The sequence below is a fragment of the Ambystoma mexicanum genome, chromosome 4q (genome assembly GCF_040938575.1).
Source record: "Ambystoma mexicanum isolate Mex_15411 chromosome 4q, UKY_AmexF1_1, whole genome shotgun sequence".
In the NCBI taxonomy this organism is placed as follows: Eukaryota; Metazoa; Chordata; class Amphibia; order Caudata; family Ambystomatidae; genus Ambystoma; species Ambystoma mexicanum.
The window spans coordinates 359,325,097-359,351,452 of NC_090928.1; positions in this window are offsets into that span (position 1 = coordinate 359,325,097).

Consider the following 26,356-nt stretch of genomic DNA (forward strand, 5'->3'; position numbering starts at 1 on the left):
ATCCTGGGCCTAAGGAAAAAGGCTTACCATCCTGAATCCAGTCTTCAGCAACACCTATAAAGACAAGAAAGAACAGGTTAGCATTACGGTCTTCAGTGACAGCTCTTCACTTACCTGGTCCATCGGCTGTCACCAACGCCTCGCGCTGCATTCCGGCATCTGAAAGACAAAGGCTTACCTACTCTTCGTGCGCTCCGGAGGTCTTCACACTGCATTCCGGCATCTGAAAGACAAAAGCTTACCAACTCTTTGCACGCTCCGGAGGCCTTCGGCGCTGCATCCCGCATCTGAAAGACAAAACAAGGAGCGTTTAAAGACATTGGGGAACTTTAATACTCACGTGCCATTACTCCTTTCCACATCTAACCCAGTGGGTATTCCGGCACCCTGCAGCCGCTCCGAACTTGTACCTGCAAAATAAAAAGACAGTTAGAGCGCATCGTGAAGCAGGCAACAAGCGCTTACTTACGTGCTTCCAGGCGCTTCTATTCATCACACGGGCTCCATCTTCAACTCACTTCAGCCCGTCATCCGCCATCGCCGGAACCCTGCAAAACAAGAAACATCATTACTAAAGACTTTAAAGACATTAGAATTACTCGAAACTTACAGTTCGTGCAGTAAACGACGGACAGCAGTCCTCTGAAGTCAAGAGGCCTGCTCCCCTTATCCAGTGAAGAAACTGGTTACAGCACCCTGCCCCGAGGCAGATGGAGAGCACGGCGTTCACTTACCTAAGGTGAGAGCGTTAACCTTTGGGTTTCTACAGGAGAAGAGAAAGGGAAGAAGAGAGAGACATTCAATAACCCAGTTCCTTAATCCCATATTTTCTATCTGCAGACATCTTACCCTTCGAGCCAGACATACAGTGCACAGAGGTCCAGCCCAAAGAGCCAGCCGTGTGTTACACATCACCTTTGAAGATACGGTATACGCCCAGTCAAGACCGGCGCCTCTACGGGAATCAGGTGAGCGTTACAGTCTCTACCTGGGTTTCAATGTTCCTTTTATGTGTTTTGAAAATGGGTGTGTGCCTGGGCCTAGCTAAGCCTGCCCCTCTCACTTATCATTGGCCAAGCTTTCCTTTCTCCCTTGATTGGGGGAAAGAAATGGAGTGTCAGATTGATGCTGTAGGTTTTATGGTCAGAGGAACCTCCCCTTGTCAAATTGCACACAAATCTATTTCTGACCCAAATACACATTTATCTATGTACCATTTTTCTAATATTATAGGTCCAGTTAACATATTTTCTGTAGCACCAAACCATCCGATCCCTGTCTTGGTACGATGTCGTGCCCACTTATGACCAAATTCTCCCCTTTTCATCCAGATAACGACCTCTAAACCTTTCCTGATTTTACACAAATGTGCACCAGGGATATGGGTTTCAGATGATAAAGTGTCAGATTTTTAACATGCATACATTTGGAGTAACAACCTTTTTTTCCACTACTATCCCCAAGAACATACCACAGGGTCCTAACACCTCTTAAAATGTGCACAGAAAAATCACAAGAATGATGATGTTATTTATATAATTTTGACAAGTCCGCACTGTGAATTATCCATCTTTTTAAAATCATGCTCTGGCCCCAAAGGGGTGTGGTTTTCCAAAGCACATGGTGGAATTTCTGGTTTATCCATTTCCCCCAAGCTCAGCTTGCTCTCACAGGCACTGCCCCTCCCAGTTTCTCCCAAGAGGAAGCCATTTTACGACCCCCCCCAACATAACATTTGCCTGAGCCTGGGACAGTGCTTTGTTTAGTTTCCTGTAGTCCCCAGGTGCCACTCCCCTAATTCAATCAGAGAGGTGTCATCTCCTTTTGGCAGGGGCAGCAGGATGCAGCCAGGCCTGGGAACACAGCTGCTGAATTCCCTCTCCTGTCAGGGGTAGTTGTCAGGCAGAATCCACTCTCTTCAAGCCAGGCTTCAGCTAAATGTCACTTTAGTTCCCAGTTTTCTACATTCAAATCACACTGACATTTTTTACACATGCAGCTAGAACGCTGATTCTAAGTTCAAAACTATGACATTTCAACAGTTGCAAACTATGTTACACTCAAAAGTAGGTCACTCATTTATTTTAAACATTTCGATTTTAGTGGCTTTCTGTCCATTTAACTTAAACTGCTGATATCCACAGCTCAGCCAGTTTTGTTATAAACATTGTTTTGGGCTCTTCATCTTTCCAGATTTAATATGCACGCAAGAATACATTTTGCCAAATGTCTGCTGGTGTTCATTGAGATTTTTGAATATCTTGTGATGTTTAAAATAGGCATTTTGAGCTTGCATTCAGGGAAACAAAGGTGATTTTAAAGTGCTTTTTTTTTAGCCAACCGGCACTGCTGTTTTTCCTTTGGCACACATTTCACTCATGGCACTCCTGGCCCATCATGCTTGCACTGGTGGGTGGCAGGTTAGGCCACCATTTTGGTGTGCGCACAACTGCACTGTTCTCTAGGATTCTGGTGCAAATGTGGGCTTTTCCGCCCTCTTGGATTTCCTGAGCCCACAGCGCCAAATGTTGCAGCATAATAGTCCAAACGTGGGTCAGGACACCCAACAGCTTATACACACTTTGTAGCCAGTAAATTAGTAGAGCAGGCGTGTCCATCTCCATGCCTTGAGGACAACACACCTGACAGGGTTTCAGGATATTCCTCATGCATATGCATGAGATACATTTGCATACATATACAATCATTTTATTCAAATTGTTCTCAATATTAATGGAACAGATCCTGAAAATCTGACATGTTTCTGGCCCACGAGGCCTGAAGCTGAACAAGTCTGGTGTAGAAGAGCAGGACATGTACTTTAAATAAAGAGCAAGCTTGTTGGCTGGGTTTGATCCTCTCAGTCAGTGCTGTATCTTTCTTTTTTAAATGTGAACTGCTATCAGCTGAAACTGCCTACGAATGGCTTAGAACTAAAACAAAATAATAATGTGCACAGTTTCACAAACTAAAATCTTACATCTTAAACAAGGAACTAGGGTAAGGACCTTTAGACAAGGGTTGAGCCATGGCAGCTGGATGTGAATGTTAGACGAACGTGTTCTTTTTTCTCTTTGATTAGTGAATGCATGGAGATTAGCTGTCAAGCAATGTCAAATGGCTGTGATAGCAACAGCATTTACTGTAGCACTGTGCCACTTGAGGAAAAGTAATGCCATGAAATCAGTGGTAGGAAACCCAAAGCTTGTGAATCTGCTTTTTCCCCCTGAAAAGGTTCTACTCACTGGTCCACCAATGCTTTGGTGATAACCTTTGTATGAATGAAGAAAAAGTGCCCCTCATTCATGTTAGAGTCATTACTGGCCGCAGAAATTCCTGAAATGCAGAGATAACTTTGAGGCTGTCGAGCAGTGAATTTTAATATTGCCAGTGAGACTCCTGTTCAACATTTACACCCATTAAAAAAGGCAACTGCAGATTACGCCGTCTGGTGGAGGTTCTGATTAGCAGTTAGTAACCACATATGTATGTACTTTATTGACTTGGATTGACCCATCATTACAAATCCCATAATGTGTTTAGTTGAAAAATAAAAAGTAGAGACTGCCGAAGTCCATGTGGATTCGTCGAGGGGGCAGATGAGTTCTGTATGCCATGTAGGAAAATATATTCTGAAGAAAAAAGAAATGTGAGCTTCAGCCTGAGCAAAGCATCTGAAAAATTACATGCTCAAGGAAAATGTCCAATGTTTGCAGCCCAAATAAAAGTAGAAGTTCAACATTGTTTGACAAGGAACGAAAAGGAATTGTTGGGTTAAATGGAGGAATCCAGCAATTTTAAAATAGATAACTATCTAATTTGAGATGAAAAAACAAGTCACAGGACTGAAAATCACCTTTGAATAAGGAAACACATATACATAGTGAAGATATGTCTTTGTGAAAGTCCACTCTCCTCGAATCAGATCCTGACATCTTTTAGCCCTTCCAGAAGAAAATACCTGACATATGTCAAGACTGAACGTTTGTCTTAAATTGATTGGAAGTGGCTGTAATCTCTCCAGAAAGCGGGATTGAGTCGTAAAGAAGACTGACAAACTTGTACTTCAAAGAAATTAGCAAGACCTGTTCCCCCAGTCATAAATGGCAGAGCTCTCTGGCGTTCACTAGGACCTGGTACGATTTGGCTGTGTTAGACCAGGAATTGAGGATTTATGTAATACTTTGTAAATAAGAAAAAAGGCAGCATTGAAATTGCATTGGCAATTACATGTTCACTTGTACATTCTAAAAGGTCATAGAGTCTTAATTATGTAAAACATATATATATATATATATATATATATAGAAACAAAGTAGCCAAATTTAGTGCACTGCCTAACTCGTAGCTGGTGCTAGGAAAGGAAGCTTTGACTGAGCTCCTTAATGTATAAAAAAACACATATAAATGGAGGGTTGTAACACTACAAAAAACCCCACAAAATATGCCAAAAGTATTCCCAGCACTCAAGACCAAACCACCTTCTTACAAAAATACTTCGTTTTTATTCATTATAAAAACAAGCAACCAACTGTGCAAAATATGCAATAAAGGGTAGGTATACATCAAAACCTCCCCATGGCATACAGGTTTAAACAACACTCACCCCCCAGGGTGGAAAATCGCCACGCGTTCCGCCTGGATATACCAAGCTTCCTCAGGCTGATCAAACTCCACATCCGTGTAAACACAACCCATTTAAAACTTAAGGAAAGCAACTCGAGCGAGCAGCTCCTCCCCCCTCTCTCATTGTCTCTGATCACGTGATCGCTTAATTCCGCATTGAAAAATACATCAAGCGGGCCACCATGGTAGAATGACAATATAGTCATTGTGTTCACTATGAACACAGTACACTGGCCATAAAATATGTGCCATCTTAATATGCGAGTAAAGGGACAGAGAACTCCTCGCTCCACGTTGCATTTCCCTAATTAAAATCATGAATTTCTTTAAACATTTACTTGTGTTTGATTGCGCTAGTGCACCTTTCTATAACATGGGTAAACTTTATCAACCTTGACAAGAATTTTACCCATTACGTCCCTGGGTTTGTGATGTGTTACTCTAAAAGCCAAACACGGCACGACAACAAATTAATAAAACACCAAAGCTCTCCTATATAGATGTGGGACATAGTGCCCTCTAGTGGAGAAGAACTATATCTCTTTTAGTTCAATCTTATATATAAGGCTTTCACATGCTTGGAATAATTTCCTTTGTGATTGTATTTATCTATAAAAGTGCATATCCATATAGATGTTCGGTCTTATTTATATAAAAGACATGTATTTACCACCGCAGTTATAATTGCTAGACGTGACTAATGCATACTAAAAGGGAAATATTCTATTAATGATCCTATACAGCAAACCACAATATATTTACAAAAGCTATTCAAAGTGCAAGTGCTCATAGTATTCAAACTCAAACATCACATTAGATGATAAAATACTGATGTAATGAATCCTGAATTGTAATATAGTACTGCAACAGTAGTACCATATTACTCACTAAAATAGGTAATTCCCTCTTGTCAACAACAACAGCAATAAGGGGATATACCAAACTTGCTAACCAGGGTCCTGTTGTTACATACACTTACATAGACATCCATCCAATCTACTGGAGAAATACAAACATCTCTGAATCAATGTTGAGTCCATTAGGCCTTAAGGTATCAAATTTACAGATTAGAGATGCCTCTAATTGCCTAAGTTTCAGTTCTCGGTTACCCAGTCTTCTGTGTTGTGGGACATGGGCAAGACCAACAAATGACATTTCCTCCACATTACCACCATGTTTCTCTATGAAGTGTCCTGTCAAAGGATTGGTTATATCTCCATTCTTAATGGCTCTATAATGTTGGAGAATCCTGAGCTTAAGCATTCCTATGGTCGATCCAATATAATGAAGACCACAGGTGCAGGTAATAGCATATACTATAAACTTAGTCAAGCATGTGATTCTATGTTTATATCTCCATGATAAACCATTGGAACTGACAAATGGAGTTTTAGATACAAAGCTACACATTTTGCAGTTCGCGCATTTACGAAAACCTCCCAAATCCTGTTTCAAAAAATGGCCTGACTTGGTAACTTCTGTGTCCACCATACTTGGTGACAGTATATTCTTAAGAGTTGGCGCTTTACGGTATGTCACATTGGGAGCTTTATCTAGTACCTTCTCAAGATCAGGATCTGTCAGTAATTAGGGAAATGCAACGTGGAGCGAGGAGTTCTCTGTCCCTTTACTCGCATATTAAGATGGCACATATTTTATGGCCAGTGTACTGTGTTCATAGTGAACACAATGACTATATAGTCATTCTACCATGGTGGCCCGCTTGATGTATTTTTCAATGCGGAATTAAGCGATCACGTGATCAGAGACAATGAGAGAGGGGGGAGGAGCTGCTCGCTCGAGTTGCTTTCCTTAAGTTTTAAATGGGTTGTGTTTACACGGATGTGGAGTTTGATCAGCCTGAGGAAGCTTGGTATATCCAGGCGGAACGCGTGGCGATTTTCCACCCTGGGGGGTGAGTGTTGTTTAAACCTGTATGCCATGGGGAGGTTTTGATGTATACCTACCCTTTATTGCATATTTTGCACAGTTGGTTGCTTGTTTTTATAATGAATAAAAACGAAGTATTTTTGTAAGAAGGTGGTTTGGTCTTGAGTGCTGGGAATACTTTTGGCATATTTTGTGGGGTTTTTTGTAGTGTTACAACCCTCCATTTATATGTGTTTTTTTATATATATATATATATATATATAGATATAGATATATATATATATATATTCATTTTTATTTTATTTTGCATTTATTTCAGCCGACAGAACCCAGAGGCATCTAGGCGCTAGTTACATACAAGTGTTTAATACATTAGAGATGTGCGAGATTACTCATATGGGTTTCAGACAGAATAGGTGACTGTGTAGAACTATTGAGGCCTGTCATGTACTGGGTACTGGAATGGAAATGAAGGTGAACAATCACCAGTCTCAAAAAGGATACAAGTAGTTTGAGGCCACACTGTATAAAGGATATAGGTTGGTTGTGGTCAATACCCAGTAGATTCAGTCTTCCAATCTGTAGTCCTAGTGACGGACTCTGAAGAAGACTATCTGGCTTTAATTAGGGAGTGAAGTACCGAGAATCTAGTACCCCGCTCTGAGACACAACGCGGAAGACAGGAGGAAACAGCAAATACTCTGTAGTCTGCTGGGAAGTACAAGACGCTGGAATGATAGCTACGGGAGGAGTGACTGCAGATTCAGCCGTCGGGACCGGAACGCTATTACACGAGAAAGAATCCCAAGCAAACAAGAAGGACCCGTAGTAGTCACAGCTTCTAACAGGAAACAGACAATAATCAGAAGCAGCGAGCGTCAACCGACGTTCCACTAAATACATGGACCAAAACACGTGACCAGCTAGGAAACACTTGATAAACTCAACGGCGTGACTGCTGCAAACGCCGTTTACCAAGAATGGTATCAAACAGCCTCCATCGTGTATAGAATGGCCTGGTTGACGTTCTGTAAGCGTAATGTCCCCCTGGTAGTTTGGTTAATGCAGGTTTCTTTGTGAGACAGGGGGGAAAGTACCTTCACAGGCGTGACAGGGCCTCACCTCATGGTGCAAGGGGCTGCCACAAGTGTACTGGTACAAATATGCATATATAATATTGGGCTGCCTCACCTCATGGTGCAAGAGACTATACAATATGCATGGCCAAATAGGTAAGATACAATATTAGGATGCCTCACCTCATGGTGCAAGGGGCTACACAAATATGCATGGTCAAGTAGGTAGAATGCAGTATTGACTGCCTCACCTCAAAGTGCAAGGGGCTACATAGATATTCATGGTCAAGTAGGTGAAATACAGTGTTGTACTGCCTCACCTCATGGTGCCAGGGGCTACACAAATATGCATGGTCAAGTAGGTAAAATGCAGTATTGACTGCCTCAACTCAAGGTGCAAGGGGCTACACAATATGCATGGTTAAGTAGGGTAAATGCAGTATTGGGCTGCCTCACTACATGGTGTAAGGGGCTCCACAATATGCATGGTCAAATAGGTAAGATACACTATTAGGCTGCAACACCTCATGATGGAAGGGGCTACACAAATGTGCATGGTTAAGAAGGTACAATATGGTGTTGGATTGCCTCACCTCACGGTGCAAGGGGCTACACAATATGCATGGTTAAATAGGTAAGATACAATATTGACTGCCTCACCTCATGGTGCAAGGGGCTACACAAATATGTATGGTCAGGTAGGTAAAATACAGTGTTGGGCTGCCTATCCTCATGGTCCAGGGGACTACGCAATAAGCTTAGTCAAAACAGGTAAGATACAAGATTAGGCTGCCTTACCTCATGGTTCCAGGGGCTACACAAATGTGCCTGGTTAAGCAGGTAAAATACAGTATTGGGGTACCTCACCTCATGGTGCAAGGGGCTACCCATATGTGCATGCTGAAGTAGGTAAACTACAGTATTGGCTGCCTCACCCCATGGTGCAACTGGCTAAACAGATATGCATAGCCAAGTAGGTATGATACAATATTAGGCTGTCTCACCTCATGGTGCAAGGGGCTATACAAATATGTATGGTCAGGTAGGTAAAATACAGTGTTGGGCTGCCTCAACTCATGGTGCAGGGGGCTACACAATAAGCTTAGTCAAAATAGGTAAGATACAATATTAGGCTGCCTCACCTCATTGTGCAAGGAGCTACACAAATATGTATGGTTAAGTCCCCATAATGGTCAACTTGAAAAGCCCTATCAGCTGAATAGAAAGAGGGTTTTTGTAATATGATGTTAATTAGGCAAATTAGGCAACTATGGATAGTTGTGTGCAGAAAGGTCACACACCAGTGATGTATATATCCTAGCATCCGTGCTGGAGAGCCCGCTATTCTGAGCTGGATATAGACTGTCTGTATAAAAGTATCAGAGCAAAAAAGACAACACACATCCCATGCCATGCCAAGATCAGACTATCATCATTTAATTTGTCTAGGTGAGAGCAATCTGATGAACCAATTAGTAACATGATCACATGTGTGGAATATGGTGTTATGGAAAGTTACAACTGTTTAATGTCAAAATCTCTAATAAGATATTATATCAAATGGGAGGGAAAATGGGTTTGGAAGTTACTCCCCCGGCCATATCCGTATCAAGGGTAAGAGGCCCTTTTTACCAGCGACATGAGTCGCGCAACCATCAGCGTCTTTTCTACCACGACTAGCACTATAATATTGATAGCACGACCCGCCAGCCTTTCTAAGGCTATTTGGTGTCTCTACAGCCCCTGATCCCTAATTTTCGTCCACTTGCCCATTGGACACCATTACAAACAACGTGGTTCATGGCTGCCACGTTCGCGACACAGCCGCATCATCAATTTGCCTTATCTCGCACCACAGCCGTGGATTGGCTAGGCACCCCCTCTTATGTGCTACACAGCTACCGATAGGCGGAAACAGTACACCAGAAGTCCCGCGCAGAAGGGCAAGCAAAAGGGCCTGTCTGCGCCATAGAACCACCAGAAGCAGGCAAATCATCCCGAGGAGAGGGCAGGAGCCCTCCTCCCCCAGCCATATACATATCAAGGGTAAGAGGCCCTTTTTACCAGCAACACGGGTCGCGCAACCCTCAGCGACTTTTCTACCACAACTAGCACTATAATATTGCTAGCACGCCCCACCAGCTATTCTAAGGCTATTTGGTGTCTCTACAGCCCCTGATCCCTAATTTGCATCCACTTGCCCATTGGACGCCATTACAAACAACATGGTTCATGGCCGCCACGTTCCTGACACAGCCGCATCATCAATTTGCCTGATCTCGCGCCACAGCCATGGATTGGCTAGGCACCCCCTCTTACGTGCTACGCGGCTACCGATACGCGGAAGCCGTACACCGGAAGCCCCGCTCAGAAGAGCAAGCAAAAGGGCCTGTTGGCGCCTGTCCGCAACAGGACCCCGACAGCCAACCAGAAGTATCCTGCTGCCCCTTCACAGAGTTCTGTATACACAGAAGTCTGCCTTACCCCAGCTCCCTTCTACCACCGCAGGAGCAGTGCCCTGCCAGGAGGCCTGCCCCTATCTGAAGGTAGACAATCTGCCTCACGCTGCTGCTCCCCGAAGCCTGTTGCGCTTCCCGGAAGAAATCACTTTTACTTGCTGCAGCCCCTCTATAAATCACCACCACAACTAGCCTGTGGTTAATGCCACTTGTTTTTACTGCACTTGCCTCCAGTATTCCGGAGTGTAACCGCCGCCATTGCAGACCATGAGGACCTTTGCCACTTTAAAATGGCTGCCCATAACATTGTGCCTAGTTTCCACATGAGGAAACACACCAGGCCCAGTTCCTCATCCTAATTGGCTTGAAGACATTACTTACTGGCCAATAGTAAGCCGGCAGGCATCTAAGCCGGCCCACTACCGAAGGCTATCTCCTGTCGTGAACCTTGTCAGGTGGCGGAAGTGCTGAGTGCCAGGACCCTTGAACCTCCGTTGAGCCAACTGGAAGACTCTGCATATTTTTGATTCATCTACTAGGGTAAGCAGCCCTCACCCACTGGCCCAACCCAAATTGCAACCCATGCAGTGTTGTTTGCTTGTTTAGAGTGCCGCTCACACTGTTGCCCTGAGTAGACTGATAGACACTTTCTGCTGCACATGCTATTTGCCATGCAAAATCGTTCACTGCCGGCCTGCTTCATTGTTGCCTTACCGTGCTGAGTACTCAGGTAGTATTATGTATCATTATATACAGCTAACTAACTATGGTCTCGCCTACATACCTTATGTGTATCCTCATACTGGTGTTGATTATATTGCCAAGTTCAATCCTGCCTACACCTATAATAACTACTGTTATATTCTGCTTGTATGGTGGCATCCCATGCCTAGTTGCCTAATGTATCTGGGGATTACAGGACTACATCTGCCTATATTGTGTTTCAGCCTGGCCACTTTACCAGTACCGACTTAATAAGTTCGTTACGCTTGCATAACTGCGATCTGGCCAAAACTTCTAAGTGCCTTCTACACTGTTGCACCACGACTAATTGTTAACTTGCTAACCTTAATCTCACACAGATGTCCCATGTATCCTGTTATAATAGGCCTCTGTACTGTCTTGCTTTGCCCTCTCTTGCATACCATTGCTTCCCATATGATGCTTTAGCCTAGGTGCCCTATGGTACTGACTGATTTTGTTACTACTGTAATGCTTGTCATTGCAACACCACTACTCAGGTGCCCAGGTGCTTCACTTGCACTATTGGAGTAATGCTGTCTAAGTGAACATTGATAATTGTACTATTGTTTAGATGCTTTACTTTCGCTGCTCAACTATGCCCAGTGACTAGTTGACTGATAGGTATCCCTACTCTTATGCTGCTTAGTGGAACCATTCTTTGTGATAGCCAGTGTAACCCTGCTCAAGCACATCTGTGAGTAACATTATATCCTTGATACTCTAACTGGGCAGAATGTTAACCTTAGTAATACTGCTCTGTACTATGGCTGCCACTACACACATCAGCACCAGAAGCCAAGCATATTTCGCTCAGCTCCTGTTAGTACCTTTCTCAGATCCCAGTCTGCCTACATTGACAAAAACAGTAATAAATAGTGCCCCTAGTGCCTCAGAGATTTATGCTTCCCTACCTTGTGCCACGGCCAATAGAAATATTAGACTCCGTGCCAGATTAACCAAACTATATGAACCATTGAGAAGATCCCTACCACCTACCAATCTGAAAACCAACTACAAGACGAGTCTGAAACATAGCCATTCTAAGCAATTCCTGCCTTTGGCCATTTCTAACATAAATGTCTCTCAGACTAACAATCACAAACACAAGTTACGTGATGACAATAACACTGCCAAACCTATCCTAGTCAAAGAAGCTAGTGAGACCCTCCCCCTCAAAGGAGTGCTTCTCAATGTAAGATCGCTCGTCGCCCATGCCACCGACATAGCTGACCTTATCATAGAAGGTAACCTGGATTTCCTTGCAATTATGGAAACATGGCTTCACAATGCAGCAGGACCTTCACTCATGCTAGCTATCCCGGATGGATACACAACAGTTAGACAAGACCGTGACGGTGCCCGAGGTGGCATCATTGCCATCATCTCTAAAACATGTCTCTCCCTAAGACTAGCCCCTACCCACATGTCACAATCATGTGAAATTCTTACTGATAATTTCCAGATAAATAACACACAAACTCTCACTATCCAGTTAATATATAGACTTCCTGGTCCTCTTGGCACCTTCGAGGAGGATCTGCACAACTTACTTATGAATAACCTTAAACCGTCCTCACAATTACGCCTATTAGGGGACTTTAACATAGGTTTCAATGACCAAATGGACAAAAATGCCACAGATATAGTTAATATAATTAGTTCACTAGGACTCACTCAAAAAGTAAATAAACCGACTCACCTAAAAGGTAGAACACTGGATTGGATAGCAGACTATAACTGCACAGTTACCATCTCATCTATCCTGCCTCTTTCTTGGACAGACCACTCACTGGTGTCCTTACTACCTATCCACCACAAGACCTACTCTAGCTCCCCCATTAGCGCCACCCTGCCTCACCAGAAATTAAAAAGCATTGCAGTTGAGAAAGTAATCCCGGCTATCCTCCCTACTCTTAACGCACTGTCTGAAAATCTTGATCCCAGTATCCTAGTTCATGTATATAACAATATTATGCTCACCACACTGGACAAAATTGCCCCTATCAAATTAAGACCCAGTAAACCAATAGCCCACTTAAACAAATGGTTTACACCACAACTTAAAGACCTTAGCATTCTTAAAAGAAAGAGTGAGACCATTTGGAGACTTTGCCCTTCCAATGAGAGCAAAGCTAAATTAACTTCACTCTCTTCGCACTATAAGAAGGAAGTTTCCTTCCTGTCCGGGCCAAACGTAACTCCTATGATGAGCACATTGCCAAATCTAATTCTAGTATGAAAGAACTTTTCTCCATACTAAAACAACTAGAGTCACCAATAGCTATACCTGATATCTGTAACAAATACAAATCTTGGTGTGCAGACATCCAACATGCGTTAGCTAACAAAATTAATATGCTCCAAAATAAATTCAGCAAAAAAAAAGAAGCACTGAATCTACAGTATTCGCCTAAAAACCCTCTGCCCAGTGTATCACTAACGGCACATAATAGTATAATCCACTTGTCCAAAATCTCTACTTTGGACGTTGAAAAAATAATCTTGTCACTGAAGCCTTCTAATTGCAAAGGCAACATTTGCCCAGCACAACTAATAAAAGACGCTGCCAGAGAATTATCTCCATTCATTACTAAACTGAATAATGCCTCCTTTGCCTCAGGCACTATCCCTGCCAATTTCAAACAATCTTGAGTGCTCCCTCTCCTCAAGAAGCAGACATTAGATCCTGTCATCCCCACTAATTACCGCCCTATTACCACGGTTCCATTCCTACTCAAAATATTGGACAATTCAAATTTAAAAACACCTCGAATTGCATAAACTTCTAGGCAATAGACAATCTGGCTTCCGCCCATTACACGGAACGGAAACAGCTTTAATCGACTTAAAATCCCAAATAGACGAGCTGAGAGACAAAAGGTGGACAGTACTTCTGCTCTGACTCGATCTCTCAGCCGCATTCGATCTGGTCGACCATAAGGTCCTCTGCAGACACCTTGACTCTGCCGCCCATTTTTCCCCAGAGGCTATCAGATGGATTGAATCTTTCCTGAGTGAGAGAACTATGAGAGTCTTCTCCCCTTCGGCAGTTGCTGACCCGACCCCTATTTTTGCGGTGTTCCTCAGGGCTCTGTGTCTCGCCAAATCTTTACAATATCTTCACCAAACCCCTGTTAGATGATATGGACCATCTTGGTGTTACCTACACGAATTACGCAGACGACACACAGATTCTCCTCCTGCTTTCAGGGGATCATATAAGGACACAGAGTTGGTGAATAAGGTATATCTTATCATCCAAGCATGGATGGCCAATCATGGCCTATGCTTAAACGACGATAAGACTGAGTTGTTAATTTTGGGATCACAGGCCAATATCAGAAAACTAGGAAAGGAGTTTTCCTCATTTAATATCAATGGGAATACCATTAAATTCTCCAAGGAGGTAAAAACCCTTGGTTTCTACTTGGATTCCACACTGTCTTTCGACAAACAGATAAAATCCCTAATTTCATCCACGGCTTACACCTGCAAGTTGCTAAGAGCAGGCAAACCATTCCTCTCTGATGATAGCTGTTTGATCCTGGCCAAAGCCTTAATACTTTCTAGAATTGACTATTGTAATGCCTTATACAATGGTGCTAATAAAACTACTATCCGGAAGCTCCAGATATTACAAAATAATGCCTTAAGGGCAGCCCGAAGCATAAATAAAAGAACTCACATTTTCTCCCTTAGATGCCAACATAAATGGCTGTCTACAGGCAATAAAATACAGCTAAAGACATTGTCTCTGACTCACAAAATTCTCAACAACGCTGCCCCTAGCTACCTCACAGATAAATTTCAGAGAAGAATCTCCCCCAGACTAACCAGAGCTGCCAATATTAACTGCCTGGCTATACCTAGATATAGGCTTACCACTATTGGTGGTAATAGCTTCACTGTAAAGGCGGCAAAAACATGGAACTCACTTCCACAAGACTTGCGAACTGACCAACCTTACCTACTCTTTAGGAAAAATGTCATAAAACATATCATCTCGTCTGACCCATAGACTCCTACCGCTTCTGGCCATGCAGAGTCACTTATTCCCTCTCACTCATTAGCCCTACTTAACTTTCTATTACCACTTGAAACTCATGTGGAATCTATTCTACCTGCGAGTCCAAGCGTTCTACGGAGTGTAACACTCTGTGATTTGTATATTTGAGCATTGTATATTGCTGTAACTCATATGTAAATTACTCTACCTGCGAGTCTAATTGCTCCACGGAGTGAAGTATTCTGCAATTTGTATACTTGTACATTATATATTACTGTAACCATATAGTCGCTATACTTGTACATCGAATTGTGTTTTGTAACTACAGAAGCTTTTATTATATTTGTATATATCTGTATACTGCATAACTATGTAAGCTTTGCATTCTCATACTGTCACGCCCTATTACCTCTGGGTCTGGAGCGCGTAATAAGTGAATAAACAAACAAACAAACAAACAACTCTCATCAGACTGCTCTTCTCATTAATATGTCTAATGACTATGGAGAGATTGGTTTAGAGTGATGTCACTTTTGGAACACTGTCCAATCAAATATATTGACAAATTAGATTACAGAAATGATTCACACCTTTAAGCAGTGTGGTTTCTGCTTTCTAAAAGTTCAACACTTAGATTCTGAGGGACACACACTCACACGTGCACTCACTGATGAAGGGGAAGAAGGAGAACAGGAGAATTGATAACAACAGAATGGAGAATCTACCCATTTTTGGATTTCTAGCAGTACACTACAAGTGAGTCATACCTGGAGTTAAAGACCCAGACCTCCCTCAGTGGAAAAGAACCCAGACATACGCGAATATAGAAAGAGAGAAAGACTGTGGAGAGAAGCTGACACTGCCCTGCTGACTAATGTCCACCTATTCAAGAGGGGGAGAGATACACCAGTCCTAATAGCATGCATGCCCTGTAAGACATCTGTAACACAGCCAAATGACATTCCTATGTAAGTATATGCCAAGGGGAAATATAATTCTGACGGGAGAAATATTCTGAATGCAAATATATTCAATCCTGGACCCTGTCATTTGTAAGTACTGAGGGGTGGGAAAATATACATTGATTGTACATCCTCAGAAGTTAGGGAATATTTCAGAAGTGTATGGGCTTATTGCAATTATGTATTTAATAGAATGGGTCCTATGGTATATATATACAAGGAGATCCCCTCACTCCTTCTCTTTGTGAAGACGTCTAACACAGAAGTATTTTGGGAGTCAAAGGAACGTCTCACTGTTTGCACAGCTGGAAAATAATGTAAATGAGGCCATTCCTTTGGTGCACCACCAAACAGAATCCTGTTATCAGTGTTGAATTGCCCAATGCAAAGGGGAAAGGGTGAACATTGGGTACACGTGTTCCTGCCTTTAAGTTGTCCATTGCAAATTAGAAATGTATACTTTTCACAATAATGCAATCAAAACACTACTGGGAAAATATAGCAAACATACATGTTGAACATCCATTTTCCTTTGAACAAGCTATTTCAATGCAGGAATGTTAAGTAGCCCGTATTTCACATGAGTTCTTCTAGAAAGCTGTTTGAAAATGACACCTATTGAGCAAAGGGGGAGATATCTATTTTCAAGAAAGCAGAACTAGACAGAAGTATATGTTTTGATATAATTTGTTTTTTTAACAAATGAAAGCATTATTCTGCACCCTCATGAAGAATTTTTCAATCCATGGTCCATGTGTGCCGAGTGTAAACAAAATGTACTTTTGGTGATGAGTGAATGTGCAAAAGTCTATTCAAGTAAATGGAGGATATAAAAGTGATTGGTTGATATATACATTTTTGTTTTGTATTCATAAATTGAACTTCTGTGCAACTCTGTGGGTTTCTTGACCCAGAAAGTGGGAGGGGGTACTATTGTGTTCCATTGTTGTAAAAGTAGGGGTCCAAGGTTCATAAAATGTATTTGAAAAAATACATGAAAATTGTGCGCACCTGAACCCAACCCCGTATTGTTTTAGGTGTGCAATTGTGTTTTTTAAAAGAGTGGAAGACTTGCACAGTAAAGAAAATCTATGTAGGGGGACTCTTTTTGGACAACAAATACTATTTTGGGATAGTTGACTGAACCATAACATAAATCCACATTATTTTTGCAAAATCTGTACAAGAAAAAAAACATCGTTTTGTATGGCTTCAACTGAACACTGTGTTATACTATTTTGGATGGTTGCTTTCCCACATCAGTTGGTCAATGGCTACTGAACTGAAGAAAATATGCAAATTCCGCATAAAGCTTCCCATCTTCATTGAACGGCAAAAACAAGCATCACTCACCTGGGGGGAATCAAGCTAGGGGCATTTTGAATTCAGACTTAATGGTGATGTTCTTCTGAATCAATCAGGCCCCTTATGCCAACTGTGTCTTTGTACGCATTTATTGATGATGACTTTATGTAGGTTGAACAAAGATAATTGAATACTTTAAAATAATAATTAAAGTGCAGTATAGGGGATGTACAGTTTTAACTTTTTAAATACCACTATAATATGATGTGTTATTTGTAACACTGAGAAGAATAACATGCATCCCTGTGCAAGTATCATTGTTATATAGCTACAACAAAATTGGAGAACATTTGTGATGACATTTGGACCTAGCACCATTGGGACTTCACCTTCTCTCGGGAGAGTGTTCTAACCTTATGTCCACAATTGCTGTGGCTATGATGGGCACCTTAACAATTAGGCGCTTGAGAATGGTGCACTTGTGTGCTTGATAGAGAGGGAATACCTTTGTAGGTGCTTCAACCCCTGTTGAATGACATGGAAAACCTTGTGGTGAAATGATAGACATTGACTACCAATGCTCTGTCAGCTAGGGGCAAAATTACAGTTTGACAGAAGCCCAAAATGACGGTGTTACACAAGGTAGACACTCCCATCAGTCAGAATCACAATGCAGCACCTGGAAGCAGAATAACATAAGGTTGAATTGTAAGCAGGAGGGCGGGTGTCCCAAACAATCATGTCACATATAGCAAGGCATGATAAGGGTAGTAGAAGGCATTACAAAACATTAGAAGTTGTATCAATTCAAGAAAAGGCCTGATAAGTGAGAAGCTGGAATTTCTCTCTCTGTGACATGGTCAAGCTATCTCTCTCTCTCTCTCTTTCTCTCTTTCTCTCTAGCTCTCTCTCTTTCTCTTTCACAATCTTTCAAAGTGATACACTGTTCTCTGACTGCAACAAGGATCTTTGAATTGGCAAATGAAGGGTGAGGGAAGAGACTTCACTTATTACCATTGGACAGATGAGATTAATGAGAGGCATGCCCTTTAGATTCTGAGAAGGGAGTTGCTGGGATATGGAAATGGAAACCCCACACACTCACTTCACCATACTTCATATGTTGGTTGGTAGTCTGAGCTCCGTCTCAAACCTCACTCTGACTAGTGTGCTACACTCAATGGGCCCCACTGGAATTTTTTCCGATCAGGGCTACATCCATCGAAGAATGAACAGCATTTGTCAGGCAATCATTGTAGGGGCCAGAATCACTGGTATGCCCCCCAGATGTTTCTCTTTATTGTCTCCAAATGTCCACAAACCTCTCGCCCACAATGAATATAGACAGAATACCTGCAGCCACCTACCCCACCATCTTTTTGAAAGGTAAATCAATTTCTCCAGTTTCAGAATAACGCTGAAAGCCTGCATTGAGTACTTTACAGGGAGCTGAAGAGCTGGTGGGATAAATGGTGGCATGTGAATTTCTCAGTGCGCCCTACAGAGCTAGGTGCACCATCCTAAGATAAAGGGGGCTGCAGCTGTAAGAAAAAGAAGAAAAGCATGCTGAGGTTGAGAGAAAGGTGGCCGTGGGTTGAAGGGTTGGGGACAACACTGCAAGTGCGTATTTTCAATGTCTCAATTTCCTTACTTGGTACTGATGTCTGTCAGATCTCATTGGAATGAACCATGAAAAAAGCACTAGGACAGACAATTCGATCATAAATGAGAGCCACATTTGATAACAATTTCTTGTGGGCAAGGAATGTGGAGGCTCGCCACATCTGTTATCGGATTATGGCTGAAGCTTTAACATTCGAATATTCACAATCTCCCATAATTTTAAAGTTACATTGTCCCGTGTTATAGGGTGCCACAGGTTTTAAAAAAATCATGCATTCTTAGGCAGATATTCAGTACTTATCCACTTTAAGGGGGATGTCGTTCCAGAGAAAGGAAGGAGCTGTCAGGTATGGTCCTCTGCACAATGTGTTTTTACTGTTCCCGCAGGGCTATTCCACGAGTCAGGAAGGAACCATACTCTTATCAGCAGCTAAATGCATCACAAAAAGGAGACAAAGGGGATTTATTTTGTTCTGAATTGCAGCGGTCTCCTTACTGAACTGTTTACCAAAATATGAAAACATTTGCAATTTTTTTTTATAATTAGCAGTATGTGTGTTGAAAGTGTATTTACACCATTTTGAAACTAGATCCAAAAGTTCTGAAACTACAATTGTTTTGGCCTTGTGGTTGCTTTTGATTGATTTGTCATTTTCAAATAATCCAAAAAGATTTTAGATCAGGATTCATTCTAGAAAGATTGCTGCAACTTGAACAATGTCCCACCGTAGAGTTTCCTACATGAATATATTGTTGTTGAACCATTTAGAGAAAGTTCCTATTTTTATTACTTTGCTTCCTGAGTAATTATGTGCATGTTTGACATTTCCAAAACACACATTTAAATGGTCATTCCTCACTGATTTGCTTTGCTGATAGTTAGTGTGTCTTTCTTTGACCACGTGTACACCATCTTGTGGAGTTTTATGTTTATTTGTTATGTTAATTTACATTATGCTTCTCAGTTTGTGGACTGTGCCAATGACCATCTATGAGATTGAGGATAATCCTATTTCATTACCTTACCTATGGTGGTTATCCTCCAAAAATTATCAAGGCCTACATGTCAGACAAGTCAGACCATGCTAGCTGCACAGCCAAATTATTCAAAGAAATAATTAAATGTTTCTATATCAAAAGTAAAATATGCAAACATGTAGATTACTGAATGGATTGCAACCACATGAACAAAAAGGAGGTGAGCACTATTTGAATAAAGAATAATACATTTTGGAACAAGATATCAGAACTACAGAAGGGACGAGAATATGTCCCCTCTTCTTATCATTGATGTAGGTTCTTCAACAGTGAGGTGGACCTTTCTATGTTGCCCATAAATACTGAATGACAGAGGGGCAATGAAGATAGAAGATATGAAGCTCATAACAGACATGATTTGTCTTTTCAGATTTATTTGACTGATCAACTCTGTATAATAATAAATGCTGGATAGGCCACTTTAACCTAAGACAAGGTTTTATGTTTTTTTCACCACAGACAAATAGGAACAGAGGATCTCATTGGTGGGTTTGAAATCAAATAATGTTTTTGTCCTGATGAAGGCTGCACATAGCTGGAGCATCACATCTGCCCGTAGATCTGCCGAAACACACCATGTTGTCTAGATATGATGTATAAGAAATATATACATTGATAAATAGGTGCAGGTGCTGTAAAACAACCATAAATTATTTTGCTTCCCCCAAATAAAGAGGGGTGTTCATTTATATATGTTGAATGTTTGTCCTACCATTGTTTGTAATTATTTTAGTAGTGTTGTTTTTCCTGTGATCTGAGATTGTTCCATACTGATGTTTTTTCATGTTACTGTCAGATCTCATTAAATTAAGTATAAGTGACATTAAATATTAGTTTTGTCAGCCTATAGATGTCTGATCATGTATGTGTTTTTTGTGTTCATGTGGTTGCAATCCATTTAGCAATCTACATTTTTGCATTTTTCACTTTGATGTAGAATTTTTTTTTTTTTTAAATAATTTGGCTGCACAGCTAGCACGGTCTGGTTTATCTGATATGTAGGCCTTAATAATTTTTTTAGGATAGTATATGTGGCAGCCTGAGCAATCAAGGCTTTACCAAGCACCCTTTATGTTTACTTACTTACCTATGGGCTACACCATGAATATGAGGCATTAACTTGCATGAGGTGCTGTTACTACAGCATTATACAGCAATGCTTGGCATATGTTATGGAATGTTATTGGGATGTATACTGTGCTACCACTCTTCACTGCTGAAGAGGAAGTGCCAGGTATCATCCGCACTCCAGCCACCCCCTTCGAAGTTCCAGGAACGTTCACACCAAAATATCTGAAGTATGGAGAACATATGAACCAGCAGAGAGCCGCAGTTGGGCTCTGCCCAGTGCCTATCAGAATAACAGCACCTATTGAAGTACCGACACCAAAGCAAACCTGTACAGTAAGGTACCCACTGAGGAGACCATATCTTCAGACAAGACAAAAGGACAAAGAAGCCAAGAAAATACTAAAGGAAGACGAATGGTGACGTCATGAGAAATCAGACTGACATACACGTAGAAGATATAATGACCTGAGAATACTGACAATGAGACGAGATACCATGGATGAGTGACATCCTGAGCATAAAATGAATACATTGATGTCAAGATGCAGAAACGTATGCCATCTGCACAATGAACATATTAAGTTAGTTTAAATATGTACAGATGCAAGAAACCGCAAGAAGCAAAGAAATTGTGAAGCTTACTTATGCTTAGTAGTAAAATAGATGTGCAAGCACCAACTATACATATATCTACCTCAAAAGCACTTTATAGATGAGTGAAAATCCACTACGCACATGAGTAGAATTGAACAGAGGTTACTAAAGGTCTCAAGAGGAGAATTCTGCAGCAAACAAATCAAGAATTAAGACAGAGAAAAACCCAGCTGAAGGTAACCAGGCAAAGAAGCCAAGGTCGTATCAGGCTGAAATAGGCTAGCATTGGACACAATTAAAGAGAAAAAGAACAGAGTACTTTGTTCAGCAAGGTAGAGATAAGCCACAGATGGTAGAACACTGGTAGAATTAAATCAAATACACGAAAATGCATGAAAAAGAGGCCGATTTCACGGTTTCTGAATCATGTGACAAGACAGGCAGGTGGGGATGAGACTTCCACACCTACGCATGGAGTCCTGCTGTACCCATACTCCTTAACTTTCTCAGAAAAAGAAGCAGACTCAAGGCCAAATTACAAAGCAGTAATTGACACACGACCACTGAGGTAATGAATGGTTGTATCATAATTGGAGGGAAGCTGGGATGCAGACTTACTTCCTGCACCTGGCTGATTATTCTGCATGCTGCTAAGCGCAAGTGGAAAAGTATGAGTGGGATTGATGCCAACCCAATCATATTGGACCGTGTAATTTAGGGTCCTATCGAGAGTAGAGCCAATGCGATGTCGTACTTTTTGTGATGTTTACAGTGGCCAGTTTGGAGGAAGAGCTTAGTTGCCCCACCTGACATTGATTATCCAATCCCCTCTCCCCGTTACCATATACAGATATAGTACCTATGTTAAAGTTACCTTCCTATAACCAATCAAGTTGCATGTTAGGTTTTTAAGATTACACATCAATGATGACGAGTTTTTGGTATAAGTATTGTGTTTTTTCTGAAATGAATTGCCGTTTAAGCGAGAAGGAAGACCGAGCAGTTGCTGATGTTCATTGAACTCCCCGTTTTCTGTACTCGTCATTAAACGGACTCCCTTTGCCAAACTATTGAGTTGTCATTATTATTTGATGCAAGAGTATGAATCTGCATCCCCATCTATTTGAAGGGTGCTGCTGCTCATCTTAAAGGGCTATTTGGAGACCCCCAGTTTTATGGGCTGGCTGGGGTCCATCCAGTTCACTTGGTAGCAGAGATTAGATGGTTAAGATTAGATAAGACACCCACTGACCGTCGACATAAGTAACTTCGGGTCCTCTGCAATCTCATAAGTCCTTTTCCATCGGCTGAAAGAACGAGAAGTTCCCTGTAGATAGTGGCTAGTTTAATTAAAAACCCTGCAGGTTAGGTCTGAAGGAACCTTTGCTTTCTCCCAAGAACCCCTTCCCACTTCTACGAGCAGCTGATCGGATGAGCAGCACGGAAAGGCGGTAACGAAGGCGGTGATCCCGAGCGTCCGGAGAGGAAAAACATGCAAACAATGAGTGAAAAAAGACTGAATGCTTTGGCAAAAAGTTTCATGCGTTAAAACAAGTGAAGGGAAGGTAACTGAGGGAGGTGGGACAAAAATAACGTCCAAGTAAAAGTATAATATATATAAGTGGAAAATATTGAGTCAAGGGTGGCTGAGCAATAGAGAGAGATACCAGGAGTGACCGAGGTAGTGTTATGCTCACCTGGTTTCTGCGGAGGCGTTGGGGCATGGTTGCAGCCCTCCCGGGGGTGAGGTTGCTTGGGTCCGACTTCGCCCTCTGCTCTTATGTGGCGACTGGTGGTAATAGGTGATGCTGCTCGGGACTGCTCCTGTGTGGAGAATAGGGGGCATGAGTATGCCAGCCTGTGCACCTGATCCCCTTACAGACCCCTTCTCCCAAACCGTGGTACCCGTGGGATGCGTTGTTCCTGGAAAGCTCACCTGTTGATTAGTTTTGTCGAGCACTCCGTCCCGCTGCTTCTGGCAGGGGCACTTGTATAATCTGGACTGAGTTCCTTCACTGGTCCCTTGCACGTGGTAGTCCAGTCCTGCTGTGACTAAGCCACTATACTTCAGGTAAGTGTTCCTGTTTGCCTTTGTCTTTCCTCATCTGTTTTTCTTGTATTGTAAAGTTTGTTGTCTTGTATTACTGTTCGTTACAATTTTGATGTTTGTTCTTTTGCTTTCTTCCCTTGCAGGTGATGTTGCCAGCCGGGCAAAAGCTGCGAAGCGCGAGGTGACAGCCGGAGGGAATGAGGAACAAAGCTGCAGCGGTACAGTAGCTGGTAAGTTGTTAACTAGGGGGCGCATGCGGTTCAAATGCAGTGCGGCCCTAGGACGGATGTTCTCACCTTGTCTTTCTTCTTCTTCACATGGTCCGTATTAGTGGATAGGGAGTGCGGTGCTGTGGTGTCAGGATCAAGATCACTGGATGTCAGGAGATGAGTCTGCAGATGAAGCGATGAAGCACCGGTTTTCTGGAGGTGAGTATGCAGGAGAACGCTTGGTTTCCAAAGGTGAGTAAACTGGTCCAAGCGGCGGTGAGCGTCACGTTGCACGCAAGTGCACAGTAACACAAAGCACTGGCCTTAAGGATGGAGCAGCTTATGAAGCTGAGCTTCTGAAGCCACGTCCACCAGGTTCAGCCTGCCTGCCACACCAAATGAGTCAGCACATGAAGACCAGGCCTAGGGAGCCACACCCGATGAGTCAGCACATGAGGTTGTTCTCTGGAATAAAGGCTTTCAGCTCCTGGAGAGTTCTTGTAAAATAAAAGCACTCCTGCACTGAAATAAAGTAAAAGCACTCCTGCACTGAAATAAAGTGATCCTGCTCACATCTCTATATGAGCCTGGCACCCCTGTGTTTAAAGGTCCCAAAGGGACATAAGTGAGTCAAGTCACCCATTGCCCCCATCACTAAATGGTGTGGTTTTTGTGTTCTGGGGCCTGTGGCCATGACAGGTAGAGAGTATACGCCCAGTTCTTAGATTTTAAAGAATGCTAGCAGAAGCCCTTATCTAGAGTCCTGAATTGATAGGATGACGTAGGAGACCAGAAGGGTTAAAGACTTTCTGAAAGAAATAGGCTGAAGTTCCCTCGTGGTGCAGAAATTAGGGGTAAGATGCATCTGATGAAGCAGATGGCATGGGATTTGTCTAGCCGGCCAGAGTCTGTCTTGTCTGTTTTATGTTTTTTTCTTCTATGACGTCAGAAGGTAAAAACCTTTTTTTAAAATAGCATGAAAATTGCACGATTGTAATAATATGATGTTGCATGGCATGTATTGATGGTTGTAGTTAACAAAAGTAAAAGTGAAATTATTGTTGGAAAAGAAGAAAAAAATGGGATTGGAGCTTGCGACGATTGGTGCTCACTCATATCATTAATATTGTTTGTGAAACGTGAAGCATAATAAAGTATTATACATAGATAAGATAAACAGGTTAAGCATGGAATACATTACCCTATTGGCACACATGTTGAAACAGCTGCCGAAACATGCACCTAAGCTTAAACAGTACAGTGCAGAATGGGTTAAAGGGACTGCAGCCAAAATGTTTATGCCATGGCCCCAAGGAGGATCTTTATCTAAAACAGTCCTACAGCACATGATGACATATTTGCACGCCACATACATGGGCAAGAAGCTAGACAAACGCCTAGCTAGTTTAGAACTTTGAAAGATGTACCAAAAATAAAAGGAGGAGGAGCCACCGTTAGATTGGATACTGAATATATGCACAGAGTGGGGTAAAGAGCCTTCTGCGCCACCTGTCCCGTCTGAAATGGAGAGCAAAGCTAGTAAAGAGGAATGATTATACGTGTTGAGAGAATTAAAAGCAGCCATGGAATATAGCAACCTGTCATATGAGTCACCTACGCAAAGTAGTGTTGAAAGCCTAGAGAAAGACAGAGACAGAGATTTTACCTCGAAAGTCCTGAAGGACAAGGAGAGGGGCGGAAAGAAAAAAGGAGACCAAACACAAGCAAGTACATCTCTAGATACGGGAAAAGAGGGAAAGAGATGGCAAGGAGATGAGGATAGGACTGATGAGATGGCATTCCCACAGAACAAATGAATGGGAGGTCAGATTTTATTGAAACTCGATGCTAAAGGCATTAAGGATATGAGACAAAAAGGAGAATGGGATAAATTAGAAAGAAGGGAAAAGGAAAATCGATCAAGAGACGAAGGGGCTAAAAAAAAAAGGATAGACAGACATGAGAGCAGTTATATCGTGATGAAAGGTCAGAAAACAGGAAAAGGCAGAAGAGCAAAGAAAACGCAATCATAAGCAGAGAACAGCTGACGATTGAGATAGAATAGAAGAAAGGAGAATAGAAGAAGAACAAAAGATACGGGAGAAGAGAATAAAAAGACGAAGGGATGAGGAAATGCGAAGGGCAAATGAACGAAGAGAAGCGAGGAGACAAGAAGAAGATAGGGTCATAGAGGAAGTGAGATAGCGTAGAGAGTATGATGATGACATAGAACGTAAGCTAAGACAGTGAGCACGGGATCTTGAATATCTGGAAAGAGAGGTTAAAAAACCCTATCCAATTGTAGGTTGGGAAGATTTTCGAATCATTCTTCCCTGAGTATGATTCAGTACCAGGCACGTCTTGGGCAAATATCGAAGATGACTTCGACACCAGAAGCATCAGAGAGATGATCGATAAAATATACAATGAGATGGGGCTAGAAAAGGTACCCTAAAGGGAAGGAGAGGATGAGCGTCTTGAGAGCACTCAGTTGTTCGATACTGAGGATGCCTCCCAAAGTAGCAGAAATTGAGAGCTGTCATTAGATAGGCTGACTCTAACCAGGAATGAGGAGGACAAGAGAAGTTGCACGAGTTGGGCCCAAACAATCTCAGATGCAGAAAGAGAAGAATGTGAAGAAAGAGAATACGAGAGAAGATGTAAAAAACGCTTTTCTAGGGGAAAGGAAATAAGATGGTCAGA